General features: G+C 49.6%; 1 long non-coding RNA gene across 4 annotated transcripts; it reads left to right on the plus strand.

Annotated features, from left to right (window-relative positions):
- The first annotated feature begins 30 nt into the window (after window positions 1–30).
- LOC121831024 (uncharacterized) lies at window positions 31–8,625 on the plus strand. 4 transcript variants are annotated; one of them, XR_013053016.1, is made up of 5 exons: window positions 31–265; window positions 1,864–2,281; window positions 2,671–2,912; window positions 7,404–7,911; window positions 8,353–8,625. It is a non-coding gene; the product is annotated as an uncharacterized LOC121831024 (long non-coding RNA). The 4 variants fall into 4 exon arrangements; XR_013053017.1 differs by lacking the exon at window positions 8,353–8,625 and having other exon boundaries at window positions 7,404–7,974; XR_013053015.1 differs by lacking the exons at window positions 7,404–7,911; window positions 8,353–8,625 and adding an exon at window positions 4,326–5,175.
- The last annotated feature ends 12,373 nt before the right edge of the window (window positions 8,626–20,998 follow it).

Here is a 20,998-nt window from a genome sequence, read left to right on the forward strand (position 1 = left end):
TATGACATCTGTGAACCAGAATGTTATGAAAAGGGAAGGAATCCGTCTCCATTGAAATGGTGTTGTTAGCTTTCTGCCACTGCTGCCTGATGTGGGCCTCAGAAGACTCAGAGCAGGGTGCTGGCCGGGCCAGGCTCCTTCTGGAGACAGTAAAGGTGGTGTCGTGAGAATATGGTTCTCACAAGTTGAGGGTTGTCAGCTGGAGGCCACCCTAACTGCGGAGGGCTGCCTGTACTTCTCACTCTGGTCATCAGAGCCATCAAGGGTGAGTCCATATGCTCTCCCACCACGACCTTATGCTGTCTTCTTTCCTCAGGTCACCTCTTCCACCATGCTGAAGACTTCCACCACTAGACTGGTCCACCCAGACTTTAGGGAAACCTCCTCCTCTCAAGGCCCTCGGCCTTCATCATATCTGAAATCCCTTTGCTAGTAACACATTTTGATGTCCCAAAGCTTAGGACACATTTGCCAGGACAGTCCTCTGCCAACCATGACATTCCCACAGGTAGAACATGACAGAAGAGCCTTCAGTCAGTGTGTCTGCTCACAAGGCCGGGATCAAGGAGGCTCTCTCGTGGGACCTTGGCAACTTAATTTGAGACATGAAAAAGTGCTGGGGTTATTGTTAGGTTTCAAAAGACAAACGACCTTAAGATGAGAGAGGGAAAGCTGGTCTCTTGGAAACATTGAAGTGTTCTGGCTAGCTCAGTTAAATCTGGTAAGTGCACAATTGATTTAAAATGAGAAAGTGGAGACAGACCAGCCACAAACATTTCTGCTTAGACCCACAAGTGCATCAGCAACTCTCAGCATTGGTCTTTCTTTAGGTATTATCAACCACAGTGCTATATGAGTGTGCATGTGTGTGTACATGTGTGTGTGTGTGTGTGTGTGTGTGTGTGTGTGTGTGTACACTATATACTACATTGTGTCTCACTTGGAGTTTCTATTGCTGTGAAGTGAAGCAATGATGTAAAAACAAGCAAAACAACCTCTCCTGACCCTCCCTTCTGAGCCTTCAAGATGTTTAAAACTCACTCTACATTTACTCCTTCGGCAAAATACTTTTTGATAAGTTGCATTTTTCAAGTTTCTCAAAGCACTTAACTTACTTTTATTGTTACCGTAAGCTAGGGTGACCGACCTGTGTCCAGTGTGGATAGTCCCCCCTGCCCCAGCCTTACACTCACCTCGGCTGGCATGTCAGCACTGAGGGTTGCCTGGCTGCCGTTAACCCCATAGCCAAGGTGAAGGAGCATCCACTGCTACTCATGCCAGAGAGCACCATGCAACTTGATGAACTTCTAAATAGCTTTTGAGGATCATCTTGAGTCAGCACACCCTACAGCCTCTAGGCAGGAGACCATGTCTCTTCAGGGGAGAGCAGAGGCGTCCTAGCTGTCCTGGCTTCTAGAACCTCTGCCTTCCCTATACCCATTGCTGTTTGTGCAGACTTCTTATTCATCTGTGGAAACGCCTATTGGGTGAGGACAGAGAGGTCACTGGGACACCCTGGGAAGCATGTCCCACGCTACCATTATTGCTGTTGGCTGAGGGCAAGGACTGACAGTCCCAGCACAGGAGCTAAATCCAGCCGCGGTTATTGTAACAGTTCTTTTGGAATGAAGCCATGTCCAATCATTTACATATTGTCTAATGGCTGCTTTGGGCTGCATTGGCAGAACTGAGGTTGAGTTAAAAAGGCCTTTGAAATTTGAAGTGTTTATTACTCAAAGTAATAATATGCTACCCCCTGGAGCATGGATTTGACTGGACCAACTTGGTTTTGCATTTGCCCCTAACTGGCTGTGTGGCCTCGGGGCAGCTAGTCTTCCTCTGTGTGCTCCCGTTTCTCCACAGAGACAGTGTGCACGCAGCGCACAGCCCGCACCAGGAATGGATGTGCAAAGCAAGCCTCAGAAGATGGGCAAAAACAGCACCAGCAAGACAGCGACACAGTCGACCTGACACCCGTCTCTGCCCGCTGCCCACCAGTACCGCGGTGTCCCAGTGCCAGCGGAGGGGACTGAGGGCTCCACGTCCTCTGAAGAAGCGAGCAGCACACACCCTGGTCCTCCCCCGAGGTTCCTGATGAGCAGGTGTCTGGCGCCAGGACATTGCTCCAGCGCGGGCCTTTTGGTGCAGTCCAAGGAAGACGAGGGAGGAGGCTACATGTGACGACTCCAGCTTCAAGAGAAGCAGTTCAGGCCTTGACAGCCTGCAACAAAGGGAGCAGTGAGGCCATCCCTGGGCCTTGGGAGCAAAGCCGTCCTTCAAGGTGAGTGCCCCGTTGTGGTGTGGTTGGTTGACGCTAAAGTCAGTAAGCCTTCAGCTAAAATTGCCTCTGGTGAACAAATCCCACAGGAGGGAAATGGCAAAGGGTTGAGGAAATGGGGCGGGCGCATGGTTCAGCTGGCAATTTGCCAAGCACGCACGGGATAGGAGGGCTAGCCGTCGAGAGCATCTTTGACTACAGAGAGAAACAGACGTGACCAAATCTATATGTGATGACATGATATCCAACCCGAGGTTCAGCAAATTAAATCTAGAAAATATCACCTGCTGGCTCCATGAGACAATAGATCCCCATTTGTGTGGAGGCCATTCTGATTCAGGTTGGGTCACTTAGAATCAGAAAATGAGTTGGTGCAGTTTCCTTCCCTCCAGGTTTGCCAAGAGCAACAAAGGAAAAACTATCCTCACCAAGGTATGAAGTGTGGTGTCCAGGTGGTGGGACAGAGCCGAACACTGTGCATACAGCATCTCCTGGGTCTTTCTTAGACCCCCCCCCTCCAGAAATATTTAACCTAAGTGATCATGAAGACACACACACTGAATGCAAATGTCCTGAAAAACAGAAGATTCAGAATCAGGAAGAGTGGAGGGGGCTGGAAACCACATGTCACTGGGTAAGACTAAAGCTTCATAACAGCTAAGGGCAATTTGTAATCTCTGGCTGGGTTCTGGGATCTAAAAAAAGAAAAATAGCCGTAGGGGCTGAGGAGATGGAAAAGTGACTGCCACGCAAGCTTGAGGACCTGAGTTCAATCTCCAGCACCACTGTGAAAACCAGGCACCCATCTGTAACTCCAGCACCGAGCACAGGGCAGTGCCATCTCACACAGATGGATTCTTAGAGCTTATTGGCTGGCCAGCCTAGCCAATCAGTGAGCTCTAGATTCAGTGAGAAACCTCAGCTTAAAAAAAAAAAAAAAAAAAAAGATGGAGAAAAATTGAGGAAGGCAACCAATGCTAACCACCACCTCCACATGTGTGCACATACAAGCACACACACACATTCATAAACAAAATAAAATAGAAGAGCTATAAAGGACATGTGTGGGACTTCAACTAAGAGCCTGGGTGGCATTGGTTGGGAAGGTTCTGTCCTTGCTCTTGATAGCCCAGTCCAAGTATTTTGGAGCAAAATGCTACAACATCTGTAGTCGACTTTCAGAGGGTCTAATGGTGGTGGTGGTGGGGGGGGACCCAAAGCAGGAGTGTTAAGCCTCAAGGCCTTTGGAGAAGTCAAGGACCTGGAAACTAGACCCGGTTGCTGTCTGAGCTGGGGACGCGGACCCAGCTCCAACCCCCCGAGTCACAGTTGCCCTTACTGAGTAGAGGTCCTTCAGTGTGCCCCAGCACCGGGCACTCACCAGCCCTCTTCAGAACCTTCACTGACAGATGGCCTGTATTGCTGAACTGACATCCTCAGGAACCACAATCAATAATTGTATTTCTATCTTCACTGATATCAACATCCACATCTGTACAGTATCCACACAAGTCTAGAAAATGTCCAGGTAGCCAATCCCATTCTGAGAAGAGCACGCTGAAAACATTCTTCTTTACCTGTTTGCAAAGTCATTTCCTTCTGTGACATCTTCAGTCAAAGCCATCCCGTGCAGCACCCTTCACTGGCAGCTCACATTACTTCTTTTCCCAGTGGCCCACGGAGCCATGCTGCAGCTGAAGGATGATGGGCAGTGAGTGCACTCCGTCCAGCACATTCACACATGTGCAAGACTGTGACAGGCCCCAAGCCAGAATTCAGAGTTCCGAATCCCAAAGAAAGAGGGTTGGGCGTGCAGCTAAAACATCTTAGATGAGTCCCAATGCTGTGTGGGACAGAGATCATGCCAAAGAAGTTGGGCCCTGCCCTTAGCTGGTGTCCAGACCGGCTTTGACAGGAGGATGGAGGAGAAGAGGATTCTGACGGGCATCCTCGTGAGAGAGAAAAAGGAGGGGTCCCTTTTTAAGCCAATTTGCTTCTTCCTTAAGCCCAGCTACGTGAAGTATGGTGTTTTTATTGCTGATGACAGGGTGGCAGCGGACCAGGACAGCAGCAGCACCATCCAGAGCCCGACATCAATGCCCCCACATCAGTGCCCCCACAGGACAATGTCAGCAGCCACCACCTCCAGACTAAGCCACAACATGAACCCCATTTAGTCCCGTATTGTCTCTTGATGCTGCAAGCTCCCAACTGCTCTGAGGAATCTGTGTGGCTACCACGCATTCCTTTTCAAATCTAAATGTTCCTAGTGGTGGTGCTGCTTCTGAGCTTAAAATATCGAGCTGGCATCAGGAGGACAGCTCCGCTCCTGAGCACTCACTAAGGGTTGTCTGAAGGGAAGTATGTTTGCAGCCTGAAGAAAGGCCACTAAAGGCGGAGGGAGGTGGACACGCTCTTTTATGAACACTCTTCTTGCTACCCCGGTGAGGACAAAGCTTCCCTCAGCTACCCACAATGCAGTGCAAAGATGGAGAAAGACCTCAGGCTGTGCCAGGAGAAATACTGCACAGGGAGCAGGCAGAAGACCTGTCACGACTTGGCATGGTGGGAGGTGGAATGCCATTCTGATCCCCGGAGCCTTATGAGCCCACATCACAAAAGAGATGGGAAAAACCGCAGGGCCACCTCACCCAGACAGCCCTCCAAGGGGCATTGAAAGGGACAGTGGAAGGCATGAGGCATCAGGTCGCAGGGTTGCAGGAAGACAGGGCATAGCTCCAAAGAGGAGTCATGGATCCACAGGAGGTACACTTGAGGTGGAGCCCTACCTCCTCACCTCCTGCACCCCTATCATGGGAGAGATAAGCAGTGGGCAGGGGTTTTCCTGGGCCCTGAAACAGAAGATGATGTATGAATGAATAAATGACTGACTCTGAGTGAGGGATGGCTTGACTTACCCGACGGGTCTGTTCGAACACAATCTTCCAATGACTGAAGTGTCAATTCAGTTAACTGACCAATCCATCAATTCACTACCTCCCATGGTGACACCCCACAACAGGAAAGAAACAGAGGGCCACGAGGCCATGAGTAAAAAAAAATCACATTTAGGCCTGAGAAGACGGCTGAGTCAGTCACGTCATGACTGAGTCACTTATGTCACAAACACGGGGTGGGAGTTTTGGTGAAAAGGAAGCCAGGACACATCTGTAGCTCCAACTCCACAGCTGGGAGACAGAAGTCTTCTGGGAGCTTGTGAGCTGACTAAACCAGCTTACATGGTGAAGTCCGGGCCGACCTCAACATGTGTGCCATACATGAGAGCACCCGTACCTCCTCCTCCTCCTCCTCCTCCTCCTCCTCCTCCTCCTCCTCCTCCTCCTCCTCCTCCTCCTCCTTCTTCTCTCTCTCTCTCTCTCTCTCTCTCTCTCTCTCTCTCTCTCTCTCTCTCTCTCTCTCCACACACACACACACACACACACACACACACACACCAGAGTGAACAGTGATTTGTGTGCACACAGAATTCTAAGCAACTCTGGACTAGCCTTTGCATCCTATAGATGAGGAAAACAAGCAAAATGCCAAGCAGGTTTTGTACCCAATTAAAATCCACAGTTCAGGTTGAAGGGGAAATGAGAGGTCGCTGTTTACCATGTGGATCAGGGATAACCTCATCTCCCAGCACACGCAAAGGGCGAGGGCATAGGTCTTTTCATGTTTCAACTTCAATGCGTCTCTGATAGTGGATACTCAGGAAGTCGGGGATTCTGCCACCTGTGTTTGCCCACCGGTCACTGTATCAGCCAGACTGACATTATCTGGTGTCAACAGAGCCCACACTGAGCCCTGGCTGGGGATTAGCAGGAGCATATCAGCCTGTGTGAGGCCTCCGAGTCACTGAGGGGAAGTAGCTCCCAAAGGGCCTTTTCTTGCCTGTGAGGAGCAGCTTGCCGGTGTGGACAAACTGGGGCTGTTCATAGGTGAGAACAGGAGCTGGATCCCCAGCCAGGCGAGAGGCAGCCCTTCGTGGTCAAATCAAGATGCCATGGGACACAGAAAGATGCTATTCCACACGGAATTCTGGGGACCCTTGAGAATTAGCACTAATACAACCCAAGTGTACGAGCTCATATACAAGCCCAGTGCTGAGCAAGCAGAGGCAGGAAGACCAGGTGTTCACAGCCACCCTCAGCTACATAGTAAGTTCAAGGCCATTCTGGGCTAGATACCTGATACCCTGAACCCCCCTCCAAAAAAGGGGGCATTTAAACAGCAAATTCTGTATTTTATATGGAAAACACTAAAGATGATAACATAAATACGAGATCTCAGTTTGGTCCACTCTCTGCTCTTATCTCAGAACAAGCAAGTCCTTGGGTCGTGGTTCTGGTGACAAACTGTTCAAGACATGGGTCTTCTCCCTGGAGTCTAGACATAAATCTGAGGACCTGTGTCTCCAGTGCCATCTCTCATCCCTTCCTTGATGAGGCAGAACTTTGTTGGTCTGGCTTCCTGCGGTCCCCTCACCCTTCCCCTGATGACATACTGGTCATTTCTTCTACAATCTGCCCTCTTTTAGCCTAGGTGCTCAAGGTGGGAGCTGTGATCTCATGAGCCAGTCAGTGCATGGCAGTCCCTTAGTTATAGGGACAGGGACACATAGACATCTGGGACAATAAGACCCAATGAAAATTCTACGAAAGCTCTTTGATCCTTCCTGCTCCTGTAACTGTGGGATTAGGAAGTGGGAATTGACATCTTGGGATCAGTCTGTGACAATGTATTTAACACAAAATTAGCAGCGCCCAGAAATGAGAGCAACCAGGTCTTTGGAAGGTTCAAGACCCTTCATTGGTGCACAGGTGGGAAAAGGCCCTGATACCTTGGTGTCTAGTACAGACTAGCTGCTGCTTCAGGGATGTTGGACCACAGCTCTTCCAGTGTGTCTTCGATAATTAATTCTTCGGGCCCCGCCATGCTGGGCTTAGAGGACTATATTCAGTGCTTTTTCTGTTGCTGTGAGCAGACACCCTGACAAAGGCATCATGGGGAAGGAAGGACCATTTGGCTCACAGTTTGAGGCACCTACACTCGGGAAGCAGAGACCTGAGACACCTGATGTTTGGCTCCTTGCCTCTCCTTCCCCTTCTCTGCAACCCAGGACCCCCGCACAGAAGCAGTGCTGTTCACTTGTAGGTGAGGATTCCCACTTCAGTTAACCTAACCAAGATAATCCCTCACAGGCAAGCCCGGAAGCTCTTCTCTTCAGTACTCTGCAGCCTGTCAAGATGGCGTCAACCATCACGAAAACACATGGCAGGCTTCACTGTCAATGGGAACAGATTAAGAAGCATCTGTGGCATTAGTGATGAGCACTTTCAGGTGTCCAGGGAGGATTACCTGGGGCAGGGTAGAGCCCCCAGGCTATGGGACAGGGGTCCCTACGAAGTGAAGGGAGAGAGGAAGACATCGAACTGCGTCCTGGCTTCCCCCTCTCTGCTGCCTCGTCTCAGCCACACCACACAGCCCAGCTGTGAGGTCTTCACAAGTTAAAAAGCCTCCACCACTTCCAATCCCATCAGGAGTCTGTGAGATCCAACAGAAGAGCCGGGATTCAATGACGTGGGTGGATGTCCTCTCCACGCTATAGACACTAACTGCCCCAGCAGGTTGGTGGCAAACAGTGAATGATGTCAGGTGCCAGAGTCATTTATAAAGATTTGGCTCCTGTGGCTTTGATAAATTTATCACAAAATGCCCAGCAGAAGTCCAGCTTAGAGCAGCTGTGATCACAATTGTAGACATGCTGAACGTACTGGTTAGGAGCATCAACCATCTCAGAGTTTGTGTGTGTGCGCGTGCATGTGTGTGTGCTTCAGAGTACACTGTGTTTGTACATGTGTGTATGTGTGTGTACATGTGTGTGTACATGTGTATGTGTATTGTTTGTGCAAGTGTATGTATGTGTTCGTGCATGTGTGTGCATGTGCACACAGGTATAAAAAGGCATAAGCTCTCTACAAAGTAGACTTTTTGGAAATAGGCCTTCTTAGGGACTGTGAGTTAATGAAACCTCCCTCTTAAATCCCACTTGGTTTTCTTCTCTACAGGCCCTGGGCATGTTAGACAAGCCCACAAGACCCATCTCTGAGGGTTTACAGGCTGCTAACCAGGTTGATGGACAGACCTGTGATCCCAGACACCTGGGCACGAGAAGCCAGAAAGTCCAAAGGCAGCCTGTCACTCTGTCTCAAAATTAAAAAAAAAAAAAAAAAATCAAAAGATGGCTGGGACTATAGCTTCAGTGACAGACCACCAGCCTAGCATGCACAAGGTCCTGGGTTCAATCTCCAGGATTGCTAAATAGACACACACACATACATACAGAGAGCAGGTAAGGGGGAGGAGGGGCGGGAGGAGAGAAGGGTGGTTTCTAGCCCAGCTGACAGCAGGTAACAGAGAAACCAGATCTCAGTTCTAGCCTCGACCCCAGGGACATCCTCAGACCCCTTCCCTCTGCCAGCCTCCAGCTCTCCAGGGACTCCTCAAACACACAAAGCATCTCTGATATAAGTTGAGGGACTGGGAAGCCATAAGTCAGTGAGGGCAGTCAGGGCCTGGATAGCTTGGCCCCTACTGTGCAGGGTTATGGTGACATTACGTTTCTGAGCACAAGACAGGAACGCAGCAGAAAGTGGAAGCTCCCGGCTGTTAGAATAGACGCTCAGCTGGTGCTGTGGAGGGTTGACAGGTGGGCCCAGCTCCGGCAGCTTCCCTGCTTGTAGCTCTTGTGAACTTCAAGTCCTCACCACCACCACTCCTGACACCTGGGGACTGCAGCCATGTGGCACAGGTCACGTGTTCACTAAGCCAGCTTCTTTCAGGGGTTCAGGACACCACTTCCCTGGGTAATCTTGAAGAGTATATACCTGGAGGGCTGGGGAGATGGGGCAGTGGCTAACAGCCTTACTCCAAAAGTGTGAGGGCCTGAATCCAGATTCCTAGAACCCACATAAAGCCAGACATGGTCACACACACCTGTAATCACAGCATTCTTACAGCAGGATGGAAGTCGGAGAATCAGGCCAGCTTGCCTGGTCCACGCAGCAGCATCAACAAGATGGAAGGAAGATGAGGACCCAAATCAGAGGCCATGCTCTGACCCCACATGCATACCATGGCACATGTGCACCCACAGTGTACACACACAAAAAAATGCACACACAGAGACACATACATACAGAGGCATCACTTTTTAAAAGAGCAGATGTTCCCTTTGTCTGGGTGGCCTGAAGCCTTGAAGTGCCCTCCTTCAGCCCCTGTGACACTGGTGAGGTGACTTTCACATAGCTCTTAGCTGAAGGCTGCTGAACCAGGAGCTCTTGGCTCCACCCCATCCTCTCCCTTCCCAAGCCTGACACCTACAGGGAACACTCTTCCACAGCTTCAGCACACAGCCAGGCCACAGGGTCTGACTGTACTCAGAGCACTGGGGACAGCGCTGAGTGTCAGCCAAGTCCAGAGAGAAGACCTGCAGCCGGGCAAACCCAGCAGGGCCCAGGCAGGCGCAGACTTCAGAGAAAAGCTTTAGTATGCTGCTCACTCGGCTTTTAAATAAGATTTGCTTTGCTCTCACAGTCCTCAAGGCTTACACCATGCCGCAAAACCCACTCTGTTCCCCAGACTGTGAGCTCTGTGTTGGGGTGAATGTGGCAGCCAGAGTATCACTGTTCCTTCCAAGTTCAACCTTAATGACGTGACTTCATCCCCTTCCCCAGCCCCATGCTCAGACTGCCTCCAGTGAATTCGATCTTCCCAGAAAAATACATTCCTTCTAGTTGAGATTTATGCTAATGGACCTCGAGTCTCTCTGATTCAGTTCGGATCTTTTAAAATGCCTTGATTAAATTTGGATTTTCCAAAAATGTCAGTGACTTTGAATCAGGAAGTGCAAATTCATCGCAAGTTTGCCAAGTGTGGGACGCTTCTCTCCATCACTCCTTCACTTTCTTTCGTGACTAAGACCCATGTTTTAGACAAATGGGTACATTTTTAGCCTGATGGCAGAGGAAAAACACTTGCCAGAATCCCCCCCCCCCCTCTTGCCTCACAAGCTCAGGGTACCTTGGAGGCAATGGCATGCTTAGGTCTCTGCAGTCCCTAGACCATGTCTGCACAGCCCAGGCTGTGAGTTCCAAGTTAACTCAGTAGCTGCTCCCTTATGAGGACACAGGAACATCGCAGCACAATTTACCAGAAGTGAGCTGGCTGGTGTACAGCAAGCTTCCCGGCTCCAGCGTCTAGGCCACACCTCAGTTCTGATCACCAGCATTTGGATGACAGACTGGGATTCTCCAACGCCCACACTTGGCACCGACAGGTGGAGCTGACACCATGACAGCCCCCCTTCTGGGAAGCCAATTCACTGGCAGATGATGGGGGAGGAAGCTGTGAATGGTCCAGGTTTCCCATCCTTTGCAATCTGACAGCTGTGACAGAAATGCCCCAGTGGCCATGGAAACATGAGCTGGGACCAAAAGAGAAGGACAAGTGTTGGAGACGTCACAGAACCATGTCGTGGGCAGCTGGGGAACATGCTGGAACATGTTCGGGACATTTCCTCCTATATCTGAGTTATTCCTCAGCTTCAACAGCTGAGAAACCCTGCGGAGAATCTGGACAAGACCAGGAGTCAAAACTTGACCTGGCTTTTGCATAATTTTTGTTTTATTTTGCCAGTATCTCATAAAGCCAAGGCTGGCCTCAAACTTCCTATGTAGCTAAGGATGACCTTAAATTTCTGATCCTTCCTAGTCTACCTCCCAAGCACTGGGACTATGGTTTGTATCACCATCCCTAGTTTTACTTGGTACTGGGGATCAAACCCAGGTGCTCCGTGTGTGCTAGGCAAGCACTGAGTCTGTACTCAGAATCCCCAGCCTGTGCTTTCAGGGTATGGCCGTAAGTAATAGAAAACCCCGGTTAGTGGCTGAGACAAGCAGGTGTTTTAATTTAAGAGCGAGCCAGCCAAGGCCGAAGTGACAGCTACAGCCAAGTCCCTTCTGGAGTGCCTCGTCATTGATTCTAGCAGGTTCGCTGCAGCGATCCTTCCCCTGGGCATGCCATGGGTGGGGCCGGCAAAGGAATCAGCTTGGCTTCTCAAGGATTCCTCAAAAAGCTGACAAGGGGACTGGGTGGGGCTCAGTTGGTAGAATGCTTGCCTGGCACACACGGAACACCTGGGTTTGATCCCTGGCATGGAGTAAAACAGGTGTGACAGCTCAAGTTTGTCTTCCCAGCATCCAAGAGCTGAAGCTGAGTGGAGGATCAGGGGTTCAAGGTCATCCTTAGCTATGTTGAAAGTTCAAGGCCATCCTGGGCTACATGAGACTGTCTGAAAGAAGCAGGGAGGGAGGGAATGAGGAAGGGAGAGAAAGAGGGAAGGAGGGAGGAAAAAGGGAGGGAGGGAAGGAGGGGAGGGGGTGGGGGGAGACAAAGAAATGATAAAGCTAAGGCTGAGGTTTAGCAGAACTGCCAGGGGCAGATGCCGGTGCGTGCCTATTATCCCAGCAGGTAGGAATCTGAGGCAGGAGGATCTTAAAAGTCTGAGTCAGTCTGAGTTACACAGTAAAAACCTGTCTCAAAAAACAAAGTTTCAAGGTCTCTTCTTTTTACATTTACTTATTGTGTGTGGGGACACAAGTGAGCCCCGGCCCACACATGGAGATTGGGGGACAACTTACCAGGGTTGGTTCTCTTCTTCACCACGTGCATCTGGAGACTGAACTTGTGTCAGGCTCGGTGGCCAGTGCCTTTACCCAACAGCCCACTGTGTGGTTTCTGTCCGCATAGGTTGGCTTTGCAATTTTTTTAGGACTTCAAAGAAACAGTCCTCTCCCCCAGCATTCAGTCCTCACACATCCCAGGAAACCAGGCAGCAGGCACCCCTGTGTCGGGACTAGAAGTACCCTGCAGGGGTGGTGGGAGCCAGTTCTCCCAGGAGCAAGACAGTAAAGTCTCACAGAGGCCTGCCTGTGACATTAAGTCCCTATGTCAGGGACTCTGGAAAGGTGGCAGGCTGTTTTTGGGGGGGCTGAGGAAGAAGAATCAGCCCTTGTGATTCTTTTGATTTTGTAGTCTTGTCCTCAGAAAAGGGGCCTCTGCCATGGGCTGTTGCTAAAGACAATGTGTAACTCACATTGATGTCACAAATGCTTAGAAGAGAGCGGCTCTGAAGCCAGCCCACCCGGTTCAAATCCCAGCTCTGCTTAGCTGAATGATGTTGAACACAGTTCTGAAATTCTCTGTGGCTCCGTTTCCCCATCTGGAATAGTGGTGCTCCTGTATGTGTGTGTGCACCCATGTGGAGGCCAGAGGTCATGCTCAGGTGCTCGTGGGGAGCAGAGGAAGCCCTGAGTGAATGTGAAAAGAGTGGGTGAAGACCTGAGTGTATGGGCACAGCCATGTCAAGGGCACCAGTGCCTCAGACTCGAGGGAAACGCAGAGCCTTTCTCTGGGTGGGGCTCAGGGGCATGGCAGAGTCCTCCTTTAGTCCAAGTGCAAGTGTTCACTAACATTTGACCAATGTGTGCAAAAACTAGCAAGTGCAGCTTCCCTCCCGGGATGACTGCCGCCTGAGACTGTTCCCTTACAGAGACCTCAGAGACTCTTAACCCCTCCTCCTCATGCTGTACGGAATAAATGCACTGAGGTCCTGGGCTATTCTACAGTATTCTGTAGTTGGTGCTGTTCCATCAGCGCAGGCAGAGCCCACTTGATCCCAGCTTCTCTGGACATGGTCTGTGTGTCTGTCCTTTCTTCATTCACTCCTTACCCCAGGAAGGTTTCCAGGACCAAGCTATGCAGGACGCGGCAGTTGCTGTCCCCAGGAGTCGCCGCCTTTTTTATGAGACAGTCTCTCGTGACCTGCCGGGCCCCGGCCCTAGGGTTATAAGTGTGCACCATCACACCCAGATTCTTATGTAGGTTCTGGGGGTCAAACCAGAGTTTTCATTGTTGAGTCCAAAAGAAAGCTGGGACAAATGGATGACTGTGGTGGCTATTAGCATACCAAAGTGCATGCTGCCTCCAGCCTCACTCAGTTCCTATAACTCTCTTCTCACCCTGCATCCCTAAACATCTGCTCATGGGCTTCACTTCCCCCAGCTTCTCATTCCGATATAACCCTTCCATTTCGGCCATGCATTCTCTTTTGCTCTCTTGACTCTCATGATCCTCCGCTCTTGGTCCTCCACTCTTGGTCATCTTTCTCTTGGTCATCTTTCTCTTGGTCCTCTTACCTCTCTCTTTCTTTTGGTCTTCTGCTCTCACCACCACCACCCCCGCCCCCCACCATGGCCCAGTCCAGTCTACTGGAAATGTTCAGTCTACTACTTTTTCTCCCTGCTCTGGACTCTTCCTCATGTCTACACTGAAAGCCTTCTCCTTGGAGAGATTGTGTCTTCACTTTGTTCCACCACGCTCCTGAATCAAGCACTTTACTGACTGAGCTGTCTTCCAAATCCTTAGCACAAGCCTAGACAGGCTGGAAAGATGGCTCAGTGGTTAATAATGCACACTGCGCTTGCAGAGGACCCAAGTTCGGTTCCCAGCATCCACACTGGGTGGCTCACAACCACCAGTAACTCCAGTTCTGAGCTATTCAACATCCTCTTCTGGACTATTCAGGCATTGCACCCATGTGCACAAACCCACACACACTTTGAAAATCTTTAGAATAAGTCTAAACCATAACAAACCCTCAATAAAGTATGAACCTGAATATGCAATTTATACATGTATGTATATAAACATAATATACACATAACATATCTATGAATATAATACTATATACATGTAAGTATATGAACAATAATGTGTGTATATATGTGAACATGGGTACAGCATAATGTAGAAAGGAAAAATATTAGGTGATGAAAGATTGACTGTAGGTAACTGGTACTTCAGTCATGAAATGAGATATAGAGTTGATGTTTTTCTAGTTTTAACTCTGTACTGGAATGTTCATTTCCTGGTAAGTAGCTAAGAATACAATTGAAAGTTGACATGTAAACTGTGACATGAAGCTTCATACCTCCAACATGGCTACTCTAACTTTAGAGAAAGCTATTGAGATGTATAGGCTTTGGACCTGGCTAATCTTACCATGTGACATTTTTCAGTTGTTAGTTCTTAACAAAACCTTAATTTTAAAGAAATACAAAGAAAAATACAGTCTGAGTCCCAACAGTGCCAGACAGCTTGGCTGCTGATGTAGCACAAATCCTAATTGGTCTTAAGAAAACCTGGAGCCAGATATTGGGGTAAATGCTGAAAGATCAGAGAGACAAAGGAACAAGCCACAGCCACCTCTCACCTTGCCAATCCTCAGCCGAAAAGGACTGACTCCTGTCTCCTGCCTTATATTCCTTTATCTGCTCAGCCATATCACTTCCTACCTCAACCTCCCTAGTGCTGGAATTAAAGATATGTGTGCCTCCCAAGTACTGGGAGCAAAGGCATGAGATCCCAAATGCTGGGATTAAAGGTGTGAGCCACCACTGCCTGGCCTCTATGGCTAACTAGTGGCTGGCTTTGCCCTCTGATCTTCAGGCAAGCTTTATTTGCTAGGGCATACACAAAGTATCACCACACGCTATAGTGGTAACTCAACTAGTTTTGTATTTGGAGATCCACCAGACACAACTACATTATACAGGAGGAAATCCACGAAGCTTCTTGGGGACTTATGAACAAGATGCCACTGCCACCTGGTGGGGACTCTGCCACACAGCCCAGGACAACCACCCAGAACCATTGGGGACAACCACCCAGAACCCCTGGGGACAACCACTCAGAACCCAGGACTACCATAGGACAGACACACTAAGAGAATACCTTAAGTTCCCCAACCCTCTCTGGAAACCTTGTCCCCAGAGAGCTCAGGATGGTGTCCCCTTCAAAGAGAAGACTTGAGATCAATGTCTGCAAAGGGTTGTACATGTCACTGGTACATCAGCATGTAGCAGCTGCTCACCAAGCCCTTGTGTAGGAGATGGGATGAAATGCAGGATGGGTGAGCGCTGAGGAGGAAGCTGGGAGAGAGGGACTTGAGATACAGAGCCTGCATTAACGACTTTTCTCACCGCTGTGACAAAAACCTGGCAAAGGCTTAAGGAAAGATGGGTTTGTTTGGGCTCACGGTTTGGGTGTGAAGCTTATCGTGGTGGGGAAGTCATGAAGGCCGGGCTGTGAGGCCATGGCCATCCTGTTCCCGTAGTCAGGAAGCAGACGGGTAGATGCTGGTAACCTGCCGGCTTCTGCTTTTTACCCAGGTCCTAACCCAGGGATGGTGCATATCACATACAGGCAAGTCTTCCTTCCTCAGTTAAACACCTCCATAGGACGTGTCTTCTAGGTGATTCCAAATCCAGTCCAGTTAATAATGAAGAGTGACTAGCTCAGGGTGCTGAGGTGACAGCCCCTTTGTGATGCTGTCACCTCTGGCTCTTCCATGCCGACTCTCTGAATTGGGATAATGTGGGAGGGATCCTCTAAAGAGGAACATGACCCTCTAGATCCCACCAGTATGCGTATAGTCATATTTCCCATGCTCCCTCACACTTGGGACAGTGCCACACTGGGGAGGCACATTTTCACTTGGTTTTCATCTCAAAACTCTTTACCCTCTACTTGTCCCTGTGGCACCTATTGCAAGGGACCCTATACAAATGGCACCCTTGGAGCACGGCCTGCAGGTTGTCACTGGGACAGTGCCTCTGTATCACTTGGCAAGCCACCTACTTTTTCATCTGTCACCCACACAAACGGGAGGTGGGCCTGGCCTCCAGGCCAAAGTTGACAAGATTGATAGAGATTTAAAACTGCACACAGCTAATCAGTTTCCACCTTCAAGAGATGAAGTTGAATTAAGCAATTTTAAGCCAGATGTGAGGGCTGAACACGCACAAGGTTCAGGATCAGGGTTGTATCTGTGGATGCCCTGGCCTGATGCCCTTGCAGGATGGGTACATCAGTCCCCTAGGCTACCATGCCCAGGCTGCCTCTTCCCACAGCACAGAGTCCCTTCCAGTTATCCCAGCTCTCACATGTCCTGTCAACTGTCACAGAGGGACCAAACACCCATCCTCAAGACAACTCAGAAGTAATTCACACTCCACAGCCCCTCCACTAGCCCTAGGAAGGGCTGATGGAGGTTAACATTGGCTAGCAACTTGACAGGCTCTAGAATCAGCGGGAGACAGGCTTCTGGGCATGACCAAGTTGGACTATCTAGACATGTCAGCTTCTGTGCATGCCTGGAGGAATTATCCTGATTAGGTTGAGCTGGGAAGATTCACACTAACGGTGAGTGGCACATTCCCTGGGCTGGAACCCTGGGCTGCTGAAAAGGAGAACACAAGCTGAGCAGCCGTATACATCATTCTCGCCCCACTGAGTGTGGGCACAATGGGACTGACCGGCTATCTCATAGTCCGGCTGCCATGCCTTCCCCACCTTGAAGGGCTGTGCTCTTGAACTGTGTCGTAATTAGTTTTTGTTGCCTGGATGCAAACCTAGACATACTTGAAAGAAGGACTCTCAATTTGAAATTGCCTCCATCAGGTTGGCCTGTGGGCATGTCTATGAGACATTTTCTTAATTGCTAATTGATGTGAGAGGGTCCAGTCCACTATGTTTCCCCAGGAAAAGTAGAACAATAAACATGTATAAGTTGTTACTCTGGATTAGGACCAAGATAAAATCTGTAAAGCAAAACTAACCCACCAGGAGAGTATGGCGCAGTGTTGATTTTTTGTCTTGGGTTGGATGGTTGACTGCAAATGCTCAAGGAAGCAATGTGTCATTGTGAAACCAGCAGTCAGTGGAGGCTGACGAGTCCTTTGTGAGGTGTCCAAGAGGACTTGAGACCTCTGCTGTGGTGTCCATGGTACATCGGCCACTATGATGGCTGTTTCTACCCACTAGGGCCTCGCCCTGGCTAAGCTAGGTCATCTCCCCATACTACTCGTAATGACTTCTCGGTCTCCCTGTGGTCATGCTGAGCTCTCCATGGAACCAAGAAAGTCAGCAGGACCATTAGATGTAATCAATGCACATGATAGATACGAATGCAATATATCTATTTGTCCTGGTTAGATTTGTTTGGTTTTTTTGGTGGGGTTGATTTTGTATGTTTTGTTTTTTGTCAACCTGACAAAAGTAAGGGTTATTTGGAAGAGGAATTTCAATTGAGAAAATGCCTCCACCAGATTACCTGTAGACAAGTCTGCAGGGGCGTTTTCTTGAGTGATGATGGATGTGGGGGGCGGGCAGACCACTTTGAGCAGTGTCACCTCTAGGCAGCTGGTCCTGGGGATAAGAAAACAAGCTGAACAAGCCATGGGTCGCAAGCTGGGAACCATGTTCCTGCTTCAGCTGCTGCCTCCAGGTCTCTGCCTTGAGCTCCTGCCCTGACAAACAGTGATAATAGAACTGTATGGAGAAAACCCAAACCAAACCAAATCCTTTCCTCCCCAAGTTGCCTTTGGTTACGGTGCTTAATCACAGCAATAGAAACCTTAACTAAGACAACAGTGCACATATGTACCATACAGATCAGCCAGGTCCGGTGTCACAGCTCCTTTCCCACATGGTACTGATGCCAACTTGGGATAACAGCTGAGTAGACACATGTCAGCACCAGATCAGACAACAAAGTCAGGCAAGACCGAAGACATTTGGCAAATGCACAAGGTAAGATGACACCAGCTTCCTCATTGCGTGCATTTGTGGTGCTGTTCCTTCATCCAAGTCTGCTGTTCACTTTGTTGTGTTTGATGGTGAGTTGGATACAAACTATATTAGGTGTGATTTGAGCTTGTCCTGGTGTACAGACAAACAAAAAACACAGGGGATGCCATAGACACCAGGAAAATGTCCCAGTCAGTGTTTCTATTGCTGTGTTAAACACCGTGACCATAAGCAGCTGGGGAGGAAAGGTTTTATTTCATCTTACAGCTTGTAGTCAATCATCCAGAGAAGTCATGGAGGAACCCAAGCATGGCAGGAACCTGGAGGCAGGAGCTGATTATTTACTGGCCTGCTCCCCATGGCTTGCTCAGCCTGCTTTCTTACAGCACCCAGGTCCACCAGCCTAGGCATGGCACCACCCATAATAAGCTGGGCCCTCCCCATCAATCATCACAATACCCACAGGCTTGCCCACAGGCCAGTCTGGTGGAGGCGTTTCCTCAGGCGAGGTTCCCTGCTCCCAAGTGACTCTAGCTTGTGTCAAGTTGACACAGAAGGAGCAGCACAGGAAGCCAGGGTCAGCCTTGCCCAGGGAGGGAGCTGGCCCTTTGCCCCTGGCTTCCGGAAGATTCCCTTTGAGACTTTGAAAGGTTCCGCCCGAGTGTCTTTGTTCACCCTGGGATCTTTCGATCACCATGTTGTCTGGCTCCCCAAGTGACTGACTCGGGGAGCCTGGGGTCACATGGTATCAGCTGGTTGAGTAACTAAAACAAAAGTTGGTGGCCAGTGCTAGCAGCCACACTGTGGTGAGGTTGTGGCACAAGTCGTTAGAAGTGAGCACTGTCCACGTGACTCTCCTGAACGAGAACATCGAGAGCCCCCAAGCCCCACTCCCAGATGGCTTTCCCTGAACTCTGCTCTGTACATCTCTTCCTGTTCCTGATCGTAGCCTGTATCTTTTCACCATGATGAACCACAGCTTTGTGGATCCTTCCACCCAGTGATTGAACCTGGAATGGTGGTCATGTAGCTTGACCATATCCACCTGCAACTTCCTCCTCCCACTTTCCCCCAGGAACCGCCGGCATGCCCCCTCCTACCTTCAACCTCTTTTTTCTTCCTACTATTTACTTTTCATTCATTCATTTTGGTAACCCACTCAGTCCAGTCAGCGCTGCCTGTCAGAATGTTGACCGGTCTTGTTGGCTTGTTCTTGCACAGTTAACCGCAGCTGCTTGTGAGTTCACGAGTGTGATGGTTGTGTCAGGTGCAGAACACAACAGTTCACAGCCCCTCTCCTGTCCTCCAACACTCACATTCCTTCTGCCCCCTCTTCCACAGTGTGTGTTGAGCCTTGGGGGGGCTTCACCATCCTCTTGGACTGGTTCTGAGTCTCTGCACTGAAGAGCTTCTCTAACCAGGGCTGAGAAAGCTGCTTCATGTGAAAATAACTGTGCAGCTTTCTAATGCCACCTGGGTGAAGCCGTCATCTCCTCCTCTGTCTTTTTTTAAAATTAAATTTATTTATGTGCATGAGTGTTTTGCTGCATGTATGTCTGTGCACCACACGCATGCCTGGTACCCATGGAAGCCAGAAGAAGGGACTGGAGTTATAGACAATCGTGAGCCACCATATGGATGCTGGGAATTGAACCCAGGTCCCCTGGAAAAGCATCTAGTGCTCTGAAATGCTGAGCCATCTCTCCAACCCTGCAGTCTTCTCTTTAATGATGGAAAACCTGAACAGAATGCAAGACTATGGAGACCCCGAAAGGTGGACTTGAACACACCCCACAGTAAGTCCTCTGGTGCCTCTCATTGCTTCTCAGATCTTCTGGGCAGAGCACTACAGAAATTTCCAACCCAGAGCTGTTAACAGGCACAGACAGACAATTCTAAGAAAAGCTTGTTCTCTGCAGCCAAAGGAGCAGGGGGTAAATAGCCTAACAATTGAAAACTTTAGCAATACTCTCCTTACTCCAGCCAAACACAACCTGCCCTTGGCAGTTTCTACAGAACCACTTAGGGCAGAGAGGGGTGCTCTACCCACCCTCTCCTTTCACAGAAGCCAGGCACAACTGGGTCATCATGTTAGGTGACATTATAAGATTGAACAGGGAGCTAACAGTCCCTTCTCCGCCTGGCAGAAGCAGGCAGCACTCCAACTTCCCTAAAAGGTAGAAGCATTGAGTAGGGAACTAAACCTCAGCTACCACGCAGCCACAAGACCTAATGAGATGGTGCAAAGTGAGATTTGATACCAGGAAGTTTCACTTCCTCTTCTGATGTCAGCTGGGTGCAGAGGGGCTCTGAACCTCCAGCCCCAGCCAGCATCATTGAACCTCAAAAAGGCATTGCAAGATGGGAGTAGTCACCACTCAGTTTCTCTTCCACCTCTGGTGACAGTGAGGCCTCACTGAGAGTGGAATGTCCACTTGTGCCCAGCAGCAATGAGGCTGAATGAGGCTTCGAGAAGGATAACAAGTAAAGTATGTCATCACTGTATGCATCATCAAGCCCAGGGGAGAGTGGGCTTCATCCCTATCCCTACCCTGTAGCAAGAAAATATTATCAGTGGGGGAAGGATGTAGTTCAGTGTAGGATGCCTGTTTCACATTGCAAGGTCCTGGGTTCAATTCCTAGCATGAAGAGAGACAAGGGGAAGAGAGAGAGACAGAGAAAACTGGTCTGCTCTGCTGTCAATGGGGAGCTGAGTTCAAACTCTTGCTCTGAGAAAGGCAGTGTGAGTTGGCACCTGTAGTAATTACCTTCCCCAAAACTTCCACTAACTGGGGCCCAAGCGTGCAAACGTATGAGCCTATGGGAGTCATTCTTCAAACCACAAGCACCAAAAACTGGGGACCAAGTGGTTAAATACAGGCGCCTCTGGAGGACACTCTCACTCAAGTCACACTACCAAACCTTCCTTTGGTTAGGAGTGGGCCAAAGGTCACACCATCCATGGCTAGGGTGGGGATGTGGTTTGCCTGTGCCCCCTAAAGA

Source organism: Peromyscus maniculatus, chromosome 7 (genome assembly GCF_049852395.1).
Source record: "Peromyscus maniculatus bairdii isolate BWxNUB_F1_BW_parent chromosome 7, HU_Pman_BW_mat_3.1, whole genome shotgun sequence".
Classification (NCBI taxonomy): Eukaryota; Metazoa; Chordata; class Mammalia; order Rodentia; family Cricetidae; genus Peromyscus; species Peromyscus maniculatus.